General features: G+C 37.7%; 1 protein-coding gene across 5 annotated transcripts in view; it reads right to left on the bottom strand.

The window, feature by feature from the left end:
* Positions 1 to 17,817, bottom strand: part of LOC119243609 (uncharacterized) — a 782,255-nt gene that overhangs the window by 9,765 nt on the left and 754,673 nt on the right. For all 5 annotated transcript variants that reach the window (XR_008551531.1, XR_008551536.1, XR_008551535.1 and 2 more), the window contains one exon: positions 4,671 to 4,760. The gene's annotated coding sequence lies outside the window, so the exon portion shown is untranslated. The remainder of the gene's footprint in view (positions 1 to 4,670; positions 4,761 to 17,817) is intronic.

Here is a 17,817-nt window from a genome sequence, read left to right as displayed (position 1 = left end):
TTATTCTGATTGGGTCAACAAAGGTATATGCCTATCTATTTTTTTTAAAGATTTATTTTTATTTATGCATACAAGAGTTAGCGTGTAGCATACAAGAGCTAGCCAGCAAGGGGTGAAAGGATCCACCTGAAAGAGAGTGGGGAGCAAAACAGGTGGATCTACTGGAAAACACTGCTGAGGGGAGCAGTGGGCGAGGCAGGAGAGGTCTGCTGTGCCATGTGGGTCACCTACATGGCTGGAGATCAAACTGGTGCTACAGTGGATGCCAATAGCTTCACAATGATGAGACTTAACCCTTTGCACCACCAGGGAGGCCCACATGCCTACAATTTCTAAGTAGAAAATACTGTGATGATGAACTTAATCTGGGTTCCTGTATGGGCACACACAACCACTCTCGGGTTATATTATTTAGTAGACAGATTCACAGTGCTCAGAGCTTCTACATTTATGATTATGGTAAATTACAGTGAAAGGCCAATAGTAAAAATCAGCAAAGGGATGGGCCTCCCCAGTGGTGCAGCGGTTGAGCACTGGGTTGTGAAGCTGCCCACAACCTCTGCAGCGCTGGTTCGATCCCCGGGCTGCTCCCCAGCCACCAGAGGAGGGTCCCACATGGCGCGCAGACCTCGCCTGCTGCCCGCTGCTCCCCTCAGCAGTGTACTTCGGTCCTTCTGCCTGCTCTGCTCCCCACTCTAGCTCTGGTGAATTCTCTCACCCTCCCGCGCTTCTGGCTGTACCCAGTGCTTGTATAAATAAATAATAAATAAATCAATCTCAAAAAAAAAATCAGCAAAGGGGGAGGATTCATGGGGTAGAGTCCAGGGAAAAACAGGCACAAGCTTCCAGATGTCCCTTCTTAGGGGAGTGCTGGGAATAACCTTAACTGTCCCAGCAACAGGTGTAACGGCACATGAAGAAAGACTGCCAGCCTGAGCACCATCTTAGGGCTCTCTGCCCACGAACACTGGACTCCTAGTAAATAAAAGGTGTGTTCATCAAATAGGAGCAGACTTTCAAAGTCACTGCCACTAAAAGATTTCAGGAATTTTTATTTAATGCGGTAGAAAGTTATTTTCTGCAAGGCTTGAAATGAAGGCTTATATATATGATTATCAAAGGATTGCCAGTTTTCTCAGCATCATATATTAATTTATTTTCTCACTGACTAAACTAACAGGTATATTAAATTTTAACTTTAACTTTCATATATACTGAAATCTCTTTCTATGTGCCCTTTTGTGCTTCATACATTTACTTATCTATTTTTAAATCAATAACACATTGATCACACCGTAAATTCCTCATCATATATTATGAAACTTGTTAAGACAAGTTTTTCTCACTGATCTTTTGTGGATAATATCGTTGGACATTTTAATATATTGTCTCTGCTTCATGATCATTTAAAACCAGCCTCGAAAAAAATCATTTAAATTCTAAAAGGCAAGATTTGTAAAAGATAATTAAAGAAGATTTTGTTTTCTGTCTTATGATGTCCTCGCTTGGAACATCATATACCATCCCACTAGTTTATTTGATGTTTTAAGATTTTCAACTGTTAGATAAAATATAGTGTTCTTCACTTTCAATCTTCAGGCAAATGTGTTTTCCCTCAAAACCACACCTAGATGTCTGCTTTGTGGCAGCTGTTTGATGGTGAATTGCATGTCCCAATTTGACTGGTCAGAAGGTTGCCCAAGAGGCGAATAAAACATTCCTACACACTATCAGGAATAATAATAATCAATTCCAGGTAGATTTCTAAATTTTTTTCTTCTTTATATAAAAGCAATATCAGGGCCTCGCTGGTGGTGCAGAGGTTAAAGTCTCAGCTCTATCAAGCGATCACCAGCCATTGCAACATGAGTTTGATCCCTGGCCAGGGAGCTAACTCACATGGCGCAACAGACCTTTCCTGCCTCGCCGGCTGCTCCTCTCAGCAGTGTATTTCAGTCAGTCTGCCTGTTCTGCTCCCCACTCTGTCTCTGGTGAATCCTTATAATTCTCCTCCCCCCCCAGCTTTAGCCTACACCTCAGTTCTTGAATGCATAAATAAAATCTTCAAAAAATAAAAGCAATATAATAACCATACAAACCATAATTTCCTGTAAAAGTATAATTTTTACTGAATAATATAACTTAAACAGTTTTACTTTCTGAAGTACAATTAAATTGTGACGTCTATTCAGCAATCAAGAAAGATAAACTCGGGCCTCCCCAGTGGCGCAGTGGGTTGAGCTCAGGGCTGAGAAGCTGTCCACGGCCTCTGCAGCGCGGGTTCAATTCCCAGCCAGCCCGGGAGATTCCCAGATGGCATGGCAGACCTCTCCTGTCATGCCCGCTGCTCCCCTCAGCAGTGTATTTTGTCAGTCTGCCTGTTCTGCTCCACACTCTGTCTCTGGTGAACCCTCTCACCCTCCTGTATCTCTGGCTGTACCCCAGCTCTTGTATAAAAATAAATAAATCTTAAAAAAAAAAAAAAGAGGGAGAGAAACTCATGCCATTTGCAACAACATGGCTGGAGCTGGAAGGCATGATGCTACATGAAATAAGGCAGAAGAAGAAAGAAATTATCGATGGTTTGACTTATATGTTGAATATAGAGAAAGAGAACAAAGAAAAAAAGACAATCCTTGAAAGCTGACCACCACGAATATGAGGCATCCATGAGTAAAAGGAGAGGGTGGAAGAGGTGAAAACCACAGGAATGGTGCAATGGAATATGGTGACGGACTGTGGGTGCTAAAAAAATAATGATAATAGTAAAAAAAGATGTCAACAGGGAAATACTTCAGTAGTCAAAATGAAATGAAAAAAAAACTTCCGGTGTCAAAATTTTCAAAAATTCTATTTCTAAACAATGTTTCAAAGGAAAAAATATAATCAATGTTGGGAAATAAACTTAATAAAAATAAAAATGCTATATAAAAATAAATGAAGACATTTGAGACACTTCTATAGTCTGCAAAAAAATAAAGAAAATAAACTTAACTTCTTTGCAAGAATTTTTTTGTGTGCAGATGGCCTTGAACAGAATTTCCCCTCTAAGCTTTGAAATTCCATCAGCAACACGATCAAACATAAGCCTATTTTATTCAGTTTAAGGAGAAACAGTTGAAGCAGCACTGGTTGACACAAAAATTGGTCATAATGACATATTGCTCAAATAGACATACTGGTTAACCCTGGTTATTTGTAGGCATATACTTTTAATAATTTGTAATCTTGTACAAAATGGGGTGTTCGCAACTTCATTAAATTTTGAAGCATTTTCCAACCTTTTATCTAAATCTTGGGTGGGGGGAGTTTTGCAAACCTTGAAGGAGTTTTAAAATTTCACATGATTCTTAGCATCTTAGTTCAATTTTCTATATTTATAATTCTCAGTAAACATGACTGAAATTGCACATGATTCCTTTTACAGCTTAGCCTTAAAAGCAGAAATTGTTTTAGATTATAGCAATAAAACGACACTGACTGGTAGAAATTTCATTTAAAATGCACTGGAAAGCCTGCTTTTATGGAATTAACAATGAAAGGAAAATGGTAAAAACATAGTTAGGCAACATTGAAAGAATTATAATTTTAGAATAAAATTACTTGAGAAAATGTAAAAATTCATTCAAATGGCTTTTAAATTTCTCAATCATTCATTTTCATGAAAACACTATCTGGACAGTTTGAAAACAATCAATTGGTAAGATTTTTGCTTTCAGGTAATTCACAAAGTGCCAGAACAAAATTCACAATGCATGAAAACAAACAGAGAAAAACTGAAATCTAATCAGGGAAAAGAGAAAATGACAAAAACTGAAATGTTTTCAAAAGTCTCCAAGCTTCATGAGCTCATACATATAAAAAATAGTGATTTAAAATATATTTGTAATCTTGACCAAATTTCTTTTGACCCTGCAGTGACTTAATACCAGTACTTCAACTGTTTTTATTATTCTCTGTAATATCTGGATCTTCACCATACCCATAAAAATGACTGAGTGCAAGTTTCCATTGTGTAAACTTGCCTATTAAAAACCGTGTTTTTTTTTTTTTTTTTAAGATTTACTTAGGGCCTTCCCTGATGGTGCAGCGGTTGAGCACTGGGCTGCGAAGCTGCCCGCAGCCTCTGCTGCGCCGGTTCAATCCCCGGCCACTGGCGAGGGACCTCTCCTGCCACACCTGCTGCTCCCCTCAGCAATGTGTTTCATCAGTCTGCCTGTTCTGTTCCAGAGCTGTGGCTCTGGTGGATTCTCTCATTCTCCCGCGCTTCTGACTGTACCCAGTCCTTGTATAAATAAATAAATAAATAAATCTTTAAAAAAATAACGATTTATTTATTCATACAAGAACTGGGGTACAGGTCAGAGATGCAGGAGGGTGAGAGAATTCACCAGAGACAGAGCAGGGAGCAGAACAGGGAGACAGACAGAATTCACTGCTGAGGGAAGCAGCGGGGCAAGACAGGAGGGTCTGCTGCGCCATGTGGGTCTTTCCCTGGCCAGCCAGGAATTGAACCCGTACTGTCGAGGCTGCAGACAGCTTCACAGCACAGTGCTCAACCTGCTGCGCCAATGGGGAGGCCCCTTGGGGCTTTTTAAATTGCATTTTTTTTTTATTGTGGAAACATTGGTTTACAACACTGTACATGATTTAGGGGTGTAGATTCTTACCTTAGGTGCATGTCACCACACCACATCCACTATCAAGGCAACTACAGTCCTCCACCGTTATCCAGATTTGCCAAATTTTGATATGTGAAACTGAAACAAAAATGAGAACAAGTTTTTATTAATGCTATATAACTTGCATAATAACTTTAAAGATATCATAAACATCAGATTACTTTTAAGCCTTTAGCGATACCTCCACACCTTCCAATCCCAAAAAGCAGGCTTCACAGTATATGTGTTCTATATTTCTACTGCCTGCGATCTTGCTGCTATAGGGGAAAGGCTTCTGTGATCCATCTTTATGCTTTTAATTCTTTCTGCCTTCTGATTGTTGATGATATGTCACACGACACAGACAAGACCAACAATGGATCTACTCTGCTCAGTATCGTCAGTAGGAGATACATCATCATTTCCGGAATGTTCTCCTACAAGCCAGAAATCATTCAATCTTAGGCAAAACGTTAGAGCTTTAGGAAATATGTTCTGCCTTGTCAATATTATTTTGAACACTTTGACTAATTAAATTAAATGTACAAGGAATCATCAATGACAAATATACCTTTTACAAATAAGTTACACACTGGATATCCCAGATATGAAAACCAAACTTCACTTCTTATTTTTAACTAAATCATCCAACTCATTCAAACTTTCCACTCAGGGTAGATAACAGATACAAAAAAGGAGTTCATTTTTTACTGGCCCCTTTACTCCAGTAAGCCAAATTGACATTCTGAAGTAATCTACAAGCAGAGCACAGAAAGCTTAAGGGAAAGTGAATGCACTTGTCGAGTGAATCTTAGACTAGTGCTCCCATGTTATTAATAAAACACGTTTGTTTACCTCCTAAATTCCAGCTTGTTCCCTTATTCATCTTAGTATTATTACACTCAACTCTCAGGTGTTTATAAATCCTCAGACTATTGTGAAAAATACCTTTTAAAAGACAATTTAGCACTGCAACTTGTGGAATCGAAAAGGAGCTTTCTAAGACAGAAAAGTCTCTTTTATGAAAAGGAAACTGAAGTGATAGAAGTTGTAAAAATGACGGTGTGCCAGGGTACATCTGAAAGTCTATGGGAGGTTCAATGTTGAAACGTTTCCCTGGGAGATTTATATATACTTTTGACTAAGGTCAACGTGAAAAAGAATTCTTTCAACAAAGAAGGAAGACACTCATTTTAGATTTGTTTCTTCTTTTTTTTTTTTTAACTGTGTGATTCTATTGGTGAAATTTCTTTACCCATGAAAACAACACAAAAATATTTGGGTGAAATGTCTATAGAACTTACACTAGCTTGTCCACTCATCATATATCAGACCCACTGACAGTCATCAGAAACTCCATAATTCTGAATTAGTTCAACAATCAAATTCTACTCCTGGTTAGGATGGAGACTTTTACATCAACATGTTAATTCTTCAGGGGCCTCCCTGGTGGCCTAAGGTTAAAGTCTCAGCACTATCACATAAATAAATAAATAAACAAACATACATCTGAAGATGTGTGAGTCTATACCTCTGAATCATATCAGATGTTGTATATCAATTTTACATCAATGAAAAATAATACAATAAAAAAATGATCTGGTCTTAGTTTCTTGGAAAATAATTATTCAAGAGAAAAATGTATATATCTCCAAGTAGATGAATATTGGCTTATTCGACTATAAAAATTCCTAGACATCTCTGATTTATTTTTGATTGTGTTATTTTCATCCCCTGATGTGGGAGTGAATCCTCAAATATCATATCCTCTGATAACAAATGAAAGGTAAGCAAGTGGGAACAAGAAGAGACTTCTACACAACTGCCACAGATAACAATTTCCCTCCATCAGAATTAAGTCTCATTTAGAGAGAATCTGACACTTTCACTTGTATGGAAAAATACCCATGCAGAAAAGCCTTCAAGACTTGGTAATCTGTTCAATTTCTCAAAGAAATGAGAATGGATCTCTATATAATTCGACGGTGCTTTCTATTGCCTGGAACAGATGTCTGACAAAGGTTTTCCAAAATTTTTAGAGCAATTTTTTACAAAATTCGATTCTCATCTCCATAATTGTGACCACAAATCTGATAATTGATTAACAGGGTTATTTTTTCTTAGGTTTAAATAACAGTTTCTGGCAAGCAATAAGAACTAAATATTTTACCAAAATTAACCTATGGGAAAAAATCTTAAAATTCTTTCAAGTATATAGCTTCACTACATTTGCCCCAATACTAAAATAAGATTGTTTTTTTAATAACTATTAAAACAAATATTCTAAAACAATCCATCTGATCATCACCCAACTCTAATCCCTGCAAAATATGAAAATATACCAAAAGCTTTAACTCAAACCACAAACATTTATTTTCCCAATTGAGTGATTATACACTCAAAATCAGCTAAGGCAATAAAAGTAAAGATGCATTCCAAAACTCAGGAGTTCTCTTGTGAAACTGAATTTCAGTGACATAAAAACTAATGAGATTTGCAAAGGCCCCCCTGTCATTTTCAGACATGCGTTATTAAGGTGGAAAAGATTAGGGTATAATTAGGAAGCACTTTTATTTTAAGAGGACCACTAAACATAAAGAAAATATTATTACATGTAATGATATACAGAATACATTTCATTTAAATGACACAATTTGGTTGTACCTATTACTTTGGCATACATTACATTGGCTAGTTTAGGCATTTATAATTATCAGAACAAATTTTAGAAAGACTGAAAATTAGTTGTGAGATGGGGAATAATAAAATTGGGGAAAAGGAGTATGCTATAATATAAAAAAAAATCACTATGGAATTTTCTGCATTGGTTTAAATTTATATTAGTTCTAAGGCAAATAATGACTATATATTATTTCAATTCCTAGGAAAGTAAAAATATTAACACATTTTATAAGATAATGGATAAATACGACGTTATCCATTTGTATTTTAGTTTTTTCTGATGTGTCGGAAAACTGGAGATACTCTAAAATGTGTTGTAGCACTTTCGCAGATATTCTGATTTAGCAATGCAATCTATTTCAATCAATCTAGACTACTACAACACTGAAACATGTCTGCCTTCTGCAATCTGATAATAATACAGAAATTTCAAAACATTTATTTATTCAATAACCATTCAGCTAAATATTTATCAGATAGAAAAATCAAGCAATGTAACTCAAGCTTTAATTTTATAAAGCATTTTTTATTAATCTTATAGAACAATAAATTTAAACTTTAAATTGGTGGCTTGCAATCAAATTTAGGTGCATAGTAGACATTCCACAGCTACACTGGTAGGATCATGAATACCTTAAACTGAAAGCTAAAGAGAGGAAAAGGTATCAGCACTAGGCCTATGCACTAAGATTCTATTTTGCACATTCTCGTAATATCCACAAAATAAAATGTAATTCAATTGGAAGCTTTCAGATTTATAGTATTTTGCATAAAATGAGCTTCAATAAAAGGTGTAAGATATTATGAATATAAAAGGTGGCAATTGAGCAATTCACTTAAACCTAATATATCCTTACATAAATCAAGGACAATATATATGTAATTTCATACAAGGTTCCAGATTTTCTTTCTTACAAGCCATAAAAAGAGAATATGTTCTGAGCACTCAATCACTGAAAACATCAGCAAATTGTTTCAATCAACATCATCATGTTTCTTCCCTTTCCTCCTAACACATACCTAGAAAATGTTTCCTTTGCTGACACACACACATTGTTGTTACAATCCCCTCAATGATTTCCAAATACCAGATTTAGCTAAATATTCTAAGTATTAGAGTACAGCTGTAATAGTTAAAACTAGACACATTCTGAGTTTTGGATATAATGGACATATATTATCTCCAAGAAAAATGTTGTTGGTTTAAGAACATTTAGTACAAGATTCCCTCCACCCAGAATTAGTTTCCTATTATAGCCTAGAAAAGTATTTATTCTTAAAACTCAGCTCAAAGTGACCTTTCCTGGGGAGCTTCCCTTCAATTGTCTATGCAAGGCAAATGACCCCTCTGATTTTCTATTCCCCAAGTTTCTATATATCTTGATATAGATTTTCATCCAGTACTTTGGGAAGCTTAATCCACATCATCTAGAATAGTCCCCAACTTTTTCTAAATACTTCATAGATTATTGAAAAAAAAAGTTCTACAAATATTAAATATATATGTAAATACCCTCAGATTACTTCATTTTTTTTTTTTTTAGTTATAACAAAGAAGAAGAAAATGTGAGTGTTGCGAGGGCTAAAAATGTAATTATATACATCTTCAATAACACTGATAAAGGAGAGAAAAAAACATCACTGCTAAATGAATATATCTTGTTATCCCTGGGATCCTCATTATTGGGATGCATTTTTTTCCCTTTTTTTATTATAAATTTTATTTTTATATTCCCCATACAATTGCAACCCTCTTATTTTGACCCTAATTCCTCCCCTCCCTGCCCCTACCCCCATAGAGTGTCTCTGGTTCATAGTTGTTTGTTGATTTTGATTTTCACTTTCTTATAGTTATTCTTTTTCCTGGTCCCTTATTTAAGTTTTCTAAATTCCTGCTTTGAGTGAGACCATCTGGTATTTTTCTGTTCCTTTCTGGCTTATTTCGCTGAGCATGATCCCTTCCAGCACCATCCATGTTGCTGCAAACTGCATGTGTTTATCTTTTTTGAATGCTGAGTAATATTCCATGGTGTATATGGACCACATCTTCTTGATCCAGTCATCTATTTTTGGGCATTTGGGTTGATTCCAAAGCTTAGCTATTGTAAACAGTGCTGCTATAAACATAGTGGTGCAGGTGCTCTTTGGAATGGATGTTTCTGTGTCCTTTGGGTAAATACCTAGGAGTGGAATTGCTGGATCCTATGGAAGCTCTATGTTTAGTAGGTCCAGAAATCTCCACACAGCTCTCCATAGTGGTTGGACCAGTTTGCACTCCCACCAACAGTGCAGGAGAGTTGGGATGCATTTTTAATAATATTTTGATTATAATTGATACTTGTCCTCAAAGAGCAAATTCTATTTTGACAGTTTCCATCACTACCCAAGCACACAGAATCTGAAATTCTATAAAGGACAGTGAATTTCACAGATACATAAAGCTCATTAGGGCTTGGGATAAAAGCAGCACGAGATAGTATCTATAAAGGAAACCATCACTGTCCATGTTTATCAGCAGTGTCAGAGAATAACTCAGGGTGTTACAGGACTGGGAGTGGGGCACCCCAGACCCGGCAAACCTGCCTGCTCTAAGTAAGTGCAGTGCAGCTGAGTATTCTCACATTGCAGACATCCATCAGCAGAGCTTGTAAACATAGGCCGATGCAATATTTATAGAGGCAAAATTCTGTCTATGGAGAAGGGAGTATTACAATCTGTGCCTGGATGAACTTTTAGCAGAAAACTGTCAAGGAAGGCTGTTTGCTCTTAACAGCTTTATCTGACAAAATGAATTTCTGTGGTTTTTCTGAAATAATGTATGGTTTTGAATCAGGAGAAGCCACAATCTTTCCAACCGTGAAGGCAGCCAAGGTCTTCCTGACAAAGACACTGCCCTAGTGTAGCCTGTGCCACCCTCCTGGGTCCACCTCAGCAGGTATTTTCTGATCAGTCTTGCTGATGATAGAATTTGCCAGTTGTTTCCTTTTATAAATGTCCCATAACAAATACACCCAATTTCTCCATAGAAACCATCATTTCAGTATTCAGTTCCCAGGTCTATAAAACCTTGGCAACAATTCCAGCTGATCCCTCTGTCTTAATACCTTTAATTCAAATGCAAAATACGCCTCATCTATATGTTCTTAAACATCTTATTATTATGCATCATTTTTTAGTGTTTTACATTTTGGTAATTTACATGTTTAACAATTACCACTTTCATTTAAAGCCTCTCAACCTTGATTAATCTAAATTACACACCAAAATAATGAAAGCAAATAATACTAAATAATGTTAAGATTCAAATTAAAAAAAAAATAGTTAAATAAAGTTTCTCCTCTTCTTCAGACTTTCCAGTGATGTCCCATATCAGTGATAGGGAAATACAAATTCCTCTCTGCCGCTTGCAGATCTCATATATATACATTTATATAATACATATATATAATTTGAAAAATTCAAGGTGATGAAAGGCATACTGACTACTGGACAACATTTTCAGATAAAATAAAAATAGAGCCTGTTGAGCTACATAGGGAATTAGTAGACTTGCTTTTTTCACAAATGTAAGGTAACTTTAACTCAGAAACCCGTCTTACGAAATTAAACTTTAGGAGCATGACTAAGATGTTCCCCACAGTCCTCTAAAGAACAGAAGGGTAAGAGGCTGAGACTGTTAGGGGGAAAAGGATGTCCTAAAGCTAATCCCATACAGGCTTTGTGGACTCCACCCCCACCCCAGGCCAAAGCCAAAGACACTGGGAACTCCAAATCCCATCACCACCAAAGGGAAGGTGGCTGGGACCTGAGGGTGGGGTTCAGCAGCCAGGTTGGTATAAAGCCAGACACTTGGGCTTTGGAGGGGTCCCCCATTTTGGCTCCCCGCCAGCTCGCAGCGTGCAGCCAGCTCTGAGAGTGCCTTTGGGTTTCCAGGTCGGCAGATCGGGTAGGATGCATTAAAGATTTTATTTCCCTATTTTCTCCCTGAGTTGTACATTTTCCATATTTCCTTTTCCCTTGTAAATAAACCTTTTATTAACCTTTTGTGTGTGCCTGTAGTGGGGTATTCATAAGTCCCTTTAAGCGCGGGGGTGAGGACCCACAGCGAGGCAACCTGTTCAATATCGGGGCTGCCCTATAACAAGACTAAGAACTTGAAAGGATACTCAGGAGACACACATGAGAAAAGAGCCCTCCACATAAAAGAAGCTGAGCATATTTAAAAATACATACATACACACATACATTTATTTCAGCCACTTTTCCCACACTCCAACTAGATTTCTCGCTGACCTCTTGACTATACGCTGTGCTTTTATTTTCTTAGTTTTAGTTTCTGCTGTTCATTCTCCAAGAAAATTCTCTTGATCACTTAGAAAGACTAGTTAAATCCTCCTCCTTCGATTTTCTACAAAACTCCTTCCTTAGTTGTCAACTAATTTGACTCTTAATTTTTTATGCTCTAATACAATTACTTTTTAAGCATGTAAGAGTTATCTTTTTAAAAAATAATTCTTGGGCCTTCCCAGTGGCGCAGCGGTTGAGCACTGGGTTGTGAAGCTGCCTGCAGCCTCTGCTGCACCGGTTCGATCCCCGGCTGCTCCCCGGCCACCAGAGGAGGGTCCCACATGGTGCGCAGACCTCTTCGGCCACCCGCTGCTCCCCTCAGCAGTGTACTTCGGTCCTCCTGCCTGCTCTGCTCCCTGCTCTGGCTCTGGTCGGTTCTCTCACCCTCCCACGCTTCTGACTGTACCCAGTGCTTGTATAAATAAACAAACAAATAAATAAATAAATAAATGCATAAATAAATAAATAAATAAATCTTTAAAAAATAAAAAAATAAAAAATAATTCTTGAGTCCATATAACTTTGGGGCTACATTTTACACCTCACATATGCATGTAGTTTACTCTCTCTCCCCCTACCTTCTCTGGAAACCAAAATCTTTTTTCCAAAATCTAATTGTTTTTGCTGTGCTTTGCCAGTCTCTCTCTCTCTCTCTCCATATATATATATATATATATATATATATATATATATATATTATACACACACACACACACACACACACACACAAATACTGCAGATAAGTGAAATCTTCCAGAATCTTTTACATTCTGACTTACTTCACTTAACATAATCACCTCAAGGTCCACCTAGCAGAAAGCCATCACAAAACCCAAAAGGCAACCTACAGACTCAGAAAAAATATTCATCTTACAATGGAATAATTTCAAGATTCATCTTTAAGTTGGATTTGAAATTGACCACAGAAAGTCTTATAAGTTTACTGATGATAAATATACCATAGATTCTGTAAAAAATTCTACGCGTTATATTGTTCCATGAAAGCCTCCTTTCAGTAACCTTAATTACACATATCTAAATTCTTTCTCACCTTTTACTAAAGTTCATGCTCCTAGGAATCATTGATTTCTGAAAAATGTTCCTTATAAGAAACATTAAAAATATAGATTAAACTATTTTTTTCCATTTTTTATTCAAATTAGAAATATTAAAGCCAAAACATGAACATTCGGGGTCCAAAAGAATTGCTTGAAGCTTATAACAATCAAAATATACTTCTCTGAGCTGTAATATTTATTTTTTATGTTTTTAATATTTTTAATATTTTATACTTCTGGTTGCACATAGATTGTAAAAAGGACACCAGTTCTCCATCCTCCAGTTATCATGTGATTGACGATGTCACAGCTTGAATCTGAACTGTACATGGGACAGCTTTTGGCCCAGGTAAGGCAGCAGAAGTGACAGTTCAGGTTTCAAAAAAAATTGCCACTACCCCATGAATAAACCTGAACCAGATACCTAGAGAACAGGAGATTCAGGAAGCCAGGCCCGCGACTGCAAGCAGGCCATCCTACACCAGCTAAACCAGAGAGAAAGCTGAGCGGAGGAAGGCTGGATCTGGCAAGGGTCAGCAGAACTGAGGAGGCCCCACCAGAGAGCAGAACTGAATCCTAATGAAGCGATAGGTAATACTGCAGGTAGGGGATCTGGAACAAGTGCCCAGCAGGATTTCAGAACTAAGAAAAACAAGTGGCTGCTGAGTGTCTTAAATTCATTCCTTTAAATTGTGACAGGAACCCTAAACCTTAAGCACCATGTCAGGATACAAATCCATATTAGCCGCCACACATTGTCATACAGTTATTCTAAAATAGCATCTGCTCACGAGTTCCTGGTCAGATGTCATTTATCCAATGCCTGTGTCATCTGAATAGCTTCCTGATATAACTCTACCTTTCATTTTCCCAGGGGATAAAAATTAGGTTTAGTCAATTGTATTTTATAAAATGTGTTTTCCTAGCTTCAGATCCTGCTTATATTCTGGATACAAAACATCTGCCACTGTCTCTCTCTCTTTTTTTTTTTTTTTAAGATTTATTTATTTATTTATACAAGCACTGGGTACAGTCAGAAGCGCGGGAGGGTGAGAGGATCCACCAGAGACAGAGCCAGGAGCAGAACAGGCAGACTGACGAAATACACTGATGAGGGGAGCAGCGGGCGGCAGGAGAGGACTGCGCACCATGTGGGACCCTTGCCGGTGGCCGGGGATCGAACTGGCACTGCAGAGGCTGTGGGCAGCTTTGCAGCCCACTGTTCAACCTCTGTGCCACCTGGGGAGGCCCTGCCACTGTGGTGATCAGAAAAAAAAAGCCACCCTGCCAGGAATACAGTATTCAGAGGATGTGATTTTATTTTTTATTTATTTATTTATTTATTTATTTATTTATTTATTTATTTATTTTTGCAGCTGTGCCTTAGCAAAGACTTAGTGACTTTTTGCCCATAGGAATTATTAGGAGGCCAGGTTCCTCACTGCTAATTACCTTCAGTTGCTATACAGAATAACTAGAACAGGAGTTTTGTTATAACAGGTGTTAATTTTTCTAACTCAGAATGAACATATTTATCCTAGATGGAAAGATTTCTTGAGAAATTTTGCTAAACAACTGACAAAAATAGATGTCCAATGTTCACACTGCATTCTAAGACACTAGTATCAGCACTAGATCAATTTCACAGAACTACTTGTTATTTATAGGACCATTATAATTATAACCTATCAAGAGACAATATATTTCCAATGAGTTTATAAAGTTTACGATGATGTTTGGGTGAAATGTGGCACATGGAATCATATAGGGCACTTATATGCTCACCTAGGCAATGAATGGCCAGTGGCTAATGTGGCTCTTTACCAAATTACCTCCTTATTAGTATTTACCAATGCACCTATTTTACCAAGAAATATTCCCCCCTTTCCTTAGCTAAAACTTAATATAGCAACCTCTCTTGCAGTTAAACTTTGTCATGTGGCTGAGTTCAAATAAGTGAGTAGCGGTGATGTCTACACTACATAGGCCTGGAATCTTAAAGAGAATGGGTTCTTCAATTCACAGTGCGAGTAATGACAAGCAACTTTCTGAGAATGGCAGATCCACAACATGGATGCTTCTGAGTCACTACATTAAGGAAACTAACCTGACAATGAGAAACATCAGCCTTTACAGAAGGAAAGATGAAGCGTGTGTTGGGGTGGTGGGGAGCAGGGGAGAGAGTGAGAGGGATACTTGTGTGCTTGATTCATCTTGGGGCTATTATAACAGAAGTTAAACAAGTAACACCATTTTAACTTTCTATGTATCTTCACTACCAAACTATTTCGGGCTATCCTTAGAGAATGTACCAATAAAATTCTTAACCCCTCTAAAGTTTATGTTGAATCAATGCGAAAACCTGACTGTAAGAAAATCATCCCTTTGTAGGGCCTCCCCTGGTAGCGAAGTGGCTGAGGTCTGGGCTGCGAAGCAGTGCTGGTTTGATCCCTGGCTGCCTGCGAGGGTACCACATGGCGTGCAGACCTCTTCTGCCATGCCCGCTGCTCCCCTCAGCAGTGTATTTCATCAGTCTGCCTGTTCTGTTCCCTGCTCTGGCTCCGGTGAATTCTCTCATTCTCCCATGCTTCTGACTATACCCTGTGCTTGTATAAATAAATAAATGAATCTTTAAAAAAAAAAAATTCTTTTGTAATGCTGAAATATGTCCACTTTAAAAAATATTCAATTTCATAGGTAAACTCTTATTTAATAAAAAAATTGAATATATTTATCCTTAGCTTCCAGTATAGTGTCTTAGGGTATAGCTGAAAAATGGACAAATATTTAGAGAGCAGTGAAACAAGGACTCCAGGTTCTGAATCCACAGAGTACTGTCTTCTGATTCCACATGCAGGGGTTAAGATTCGTATCTCATCGAAGCTATAGCTGTTGGAACAGGACACAGCACGCTGGAACCGACGGGTACAGTACCGGCCATCTGAGTATTGTAGGAGATTTTCCATGGGGCTGTTGGATTCTCTTTCTCTCATAGACATACTCCTCCTCATCATACCCAAAATTTCCAAAACCAAAGAACATCTCTCTGGGGCTCTCCAAGGGCAGATAAAACCCATCTATTTTGAAATCTGACCATGCAAAATCACCTTTCCTGTCAAAAACTGTCAAGAACTTCTCTGAACTTTCCACAGGTAAAGACGGCTATGTTCTCCCAAGCAATCCATAGCACAAGATATTAAGGAAAAGGGGAAAGTTGTCAATTCTCTCAATCCTTCTTGTCCTAATCTATCTATAAATCACACTTTGACTAGTCTGTAAAAGTCAGCCATGAGCTGGTGAGATCCCTTGGCAATTGTATTGAAATTTGTCCTTTAGTCTATTGCAATTATTCTTGGTATGTCATTTGAAGATCTTGTTGACTCTGGCCCTGGATTACAGTCTTTATTCCAGAGTTTCTATACGTCACTGTTGCCTTTGCGATGTTGTGGAACCTACAATAGCCCTTCCTGGTCTTTCAGACAATAATCTCCCTTGTTTTTCCTCCTGGCTTTCAAATTTCCCAGTGATGTGAGAAATCTCTGCCCACACTAAGTACCAGGAAGTCCTTCTTTGTCTCTAAATCCCTTTCCCATGATGCTGTTGCTGAGTTAAAATTTCTCTCCACATTGTTCACACTTACTAACTAATCTCCCACATACTCAGACCCAGGTTGTCAAAATTCATCTTCTGTTCCTTTCTCCACATATTCTGCATTCTAGCCACTGTGACCTTACTTTTTCCCTAACATCTGATGAATTCTGTCATTATAGACATTTTCACTGTCCTTTGTCACAACATGAATGAACCTTGAGAACATTATACTAAGTGATATAAAGTGTAAGTCAGGCAGAAAAGGCCAGATATTGAGCGATTCCACTTATATGTATGACGAAGAGGTCAGGTCACAGAGATAGAAGCACATTAGCAGTTTCCAGAGGCTGGAGGAATATAACAATGACTGTTAACGTGTATACAAAATTTTTCTTGGGTTTACTATAATGCTTTGGAACTAAATAAAGGTGATAGCTGCACACCATTATGAATATGTTAAACGACACTGAATTGTACATTTTAAAGATTTATTTTATTTATTTATGCATACAAGAATTAGGGTGTAGACCAGAGTGTGGGGGGTGAGAGGATTCACCAGAGACAGAATGGGGAGCAGAACAGGCATGTATACTGAAATACACTGCTGAGGGGAGCAGCAGGCGAGACAGGAGAGGTCTGCTGCACCGTGTGGGTCAACTTTTTGGTCAGGGATGGAGTGCATGATGCAGTGGCTGGTGACAGCTTCATAGTGGTAAGACTTAAAACCCTGTTCCACCAGGGCGGGCCTGAATTGTATATTTTTATGGTTAATTTTCTGCTATTTGAATTTTACCACAATTACAAGGAGCTTAGAAAGACAATACAAACAAAAGCACAACAACAAATTGAGGACTACTAAAAAATTCTCTTCTACCAGGTGTTTGCATTGCTACCTGCCTCATCTCCTTTAAGTCATTCTTCAAATGAAGTTTTCCCTGAGTAATTGCTCTTAAATTGTTAGTATTGTCCACACTGAATGTACTGTTTTCCCTTAATTATATTGTTTATTGACTGACGTTCTCCGAGGAGATAGGAACTATGAGACAAGAGATTTTTTTTTTTTTTTTAACTTCTGTAACTTCAATTACTAAGAAAAGTGCCTGATACAGAGAAAGTGCTCCATGGGTATTTAAGAAAGGTATGAATGAATGAACCCCATGCATGATATTTGTGTGTTGTTACAGTTTCTCTTTTTTTTAATTGGTCCTTTCATTATGTGCCTTGGTGTATGTGAGTTTTAATTTCTCCTATTCAACCACATCTTTTGATAGTTTAAGATTATCTTCTAGACTAGGCAGGAGTCAAGGTGACATAGCCAAGCTATTTGAAGTGCTAGTCACTAAGATGGAGAAAGGACTCTTAGTTCACAAATCCAGCTGTGTGGGGTACAGTTGCTTTGGTAATTTCCTCTAATCTAAAAGTGTATTAGTCAAGTTTCTCCAGAAAAAAAAAGAACCATAAGGAAGGGTGACCGGCAG

This window comes from Talpa occidentalis, unplaced genomic scaffold, assembly GCF_014898055.3.
Source record: "Talpa occidentalis isolate TD23 unplaced genomic scaffold, MPIMG_talOcc4v2.1 talOcc4.13, whole genome shotgun sequence".
Lineage (NCBI taxonomy): Eukaryota > Metazoa > Chordata > Mammalia > Eulipotyphla > Talpidae > Talpa > Talpa occidentalis.
The sequence above is the reverse complement of the archived record's forward strand: the minus strand, read 5'-3'. Positions and strand labels throughout refer to the sequence as shown.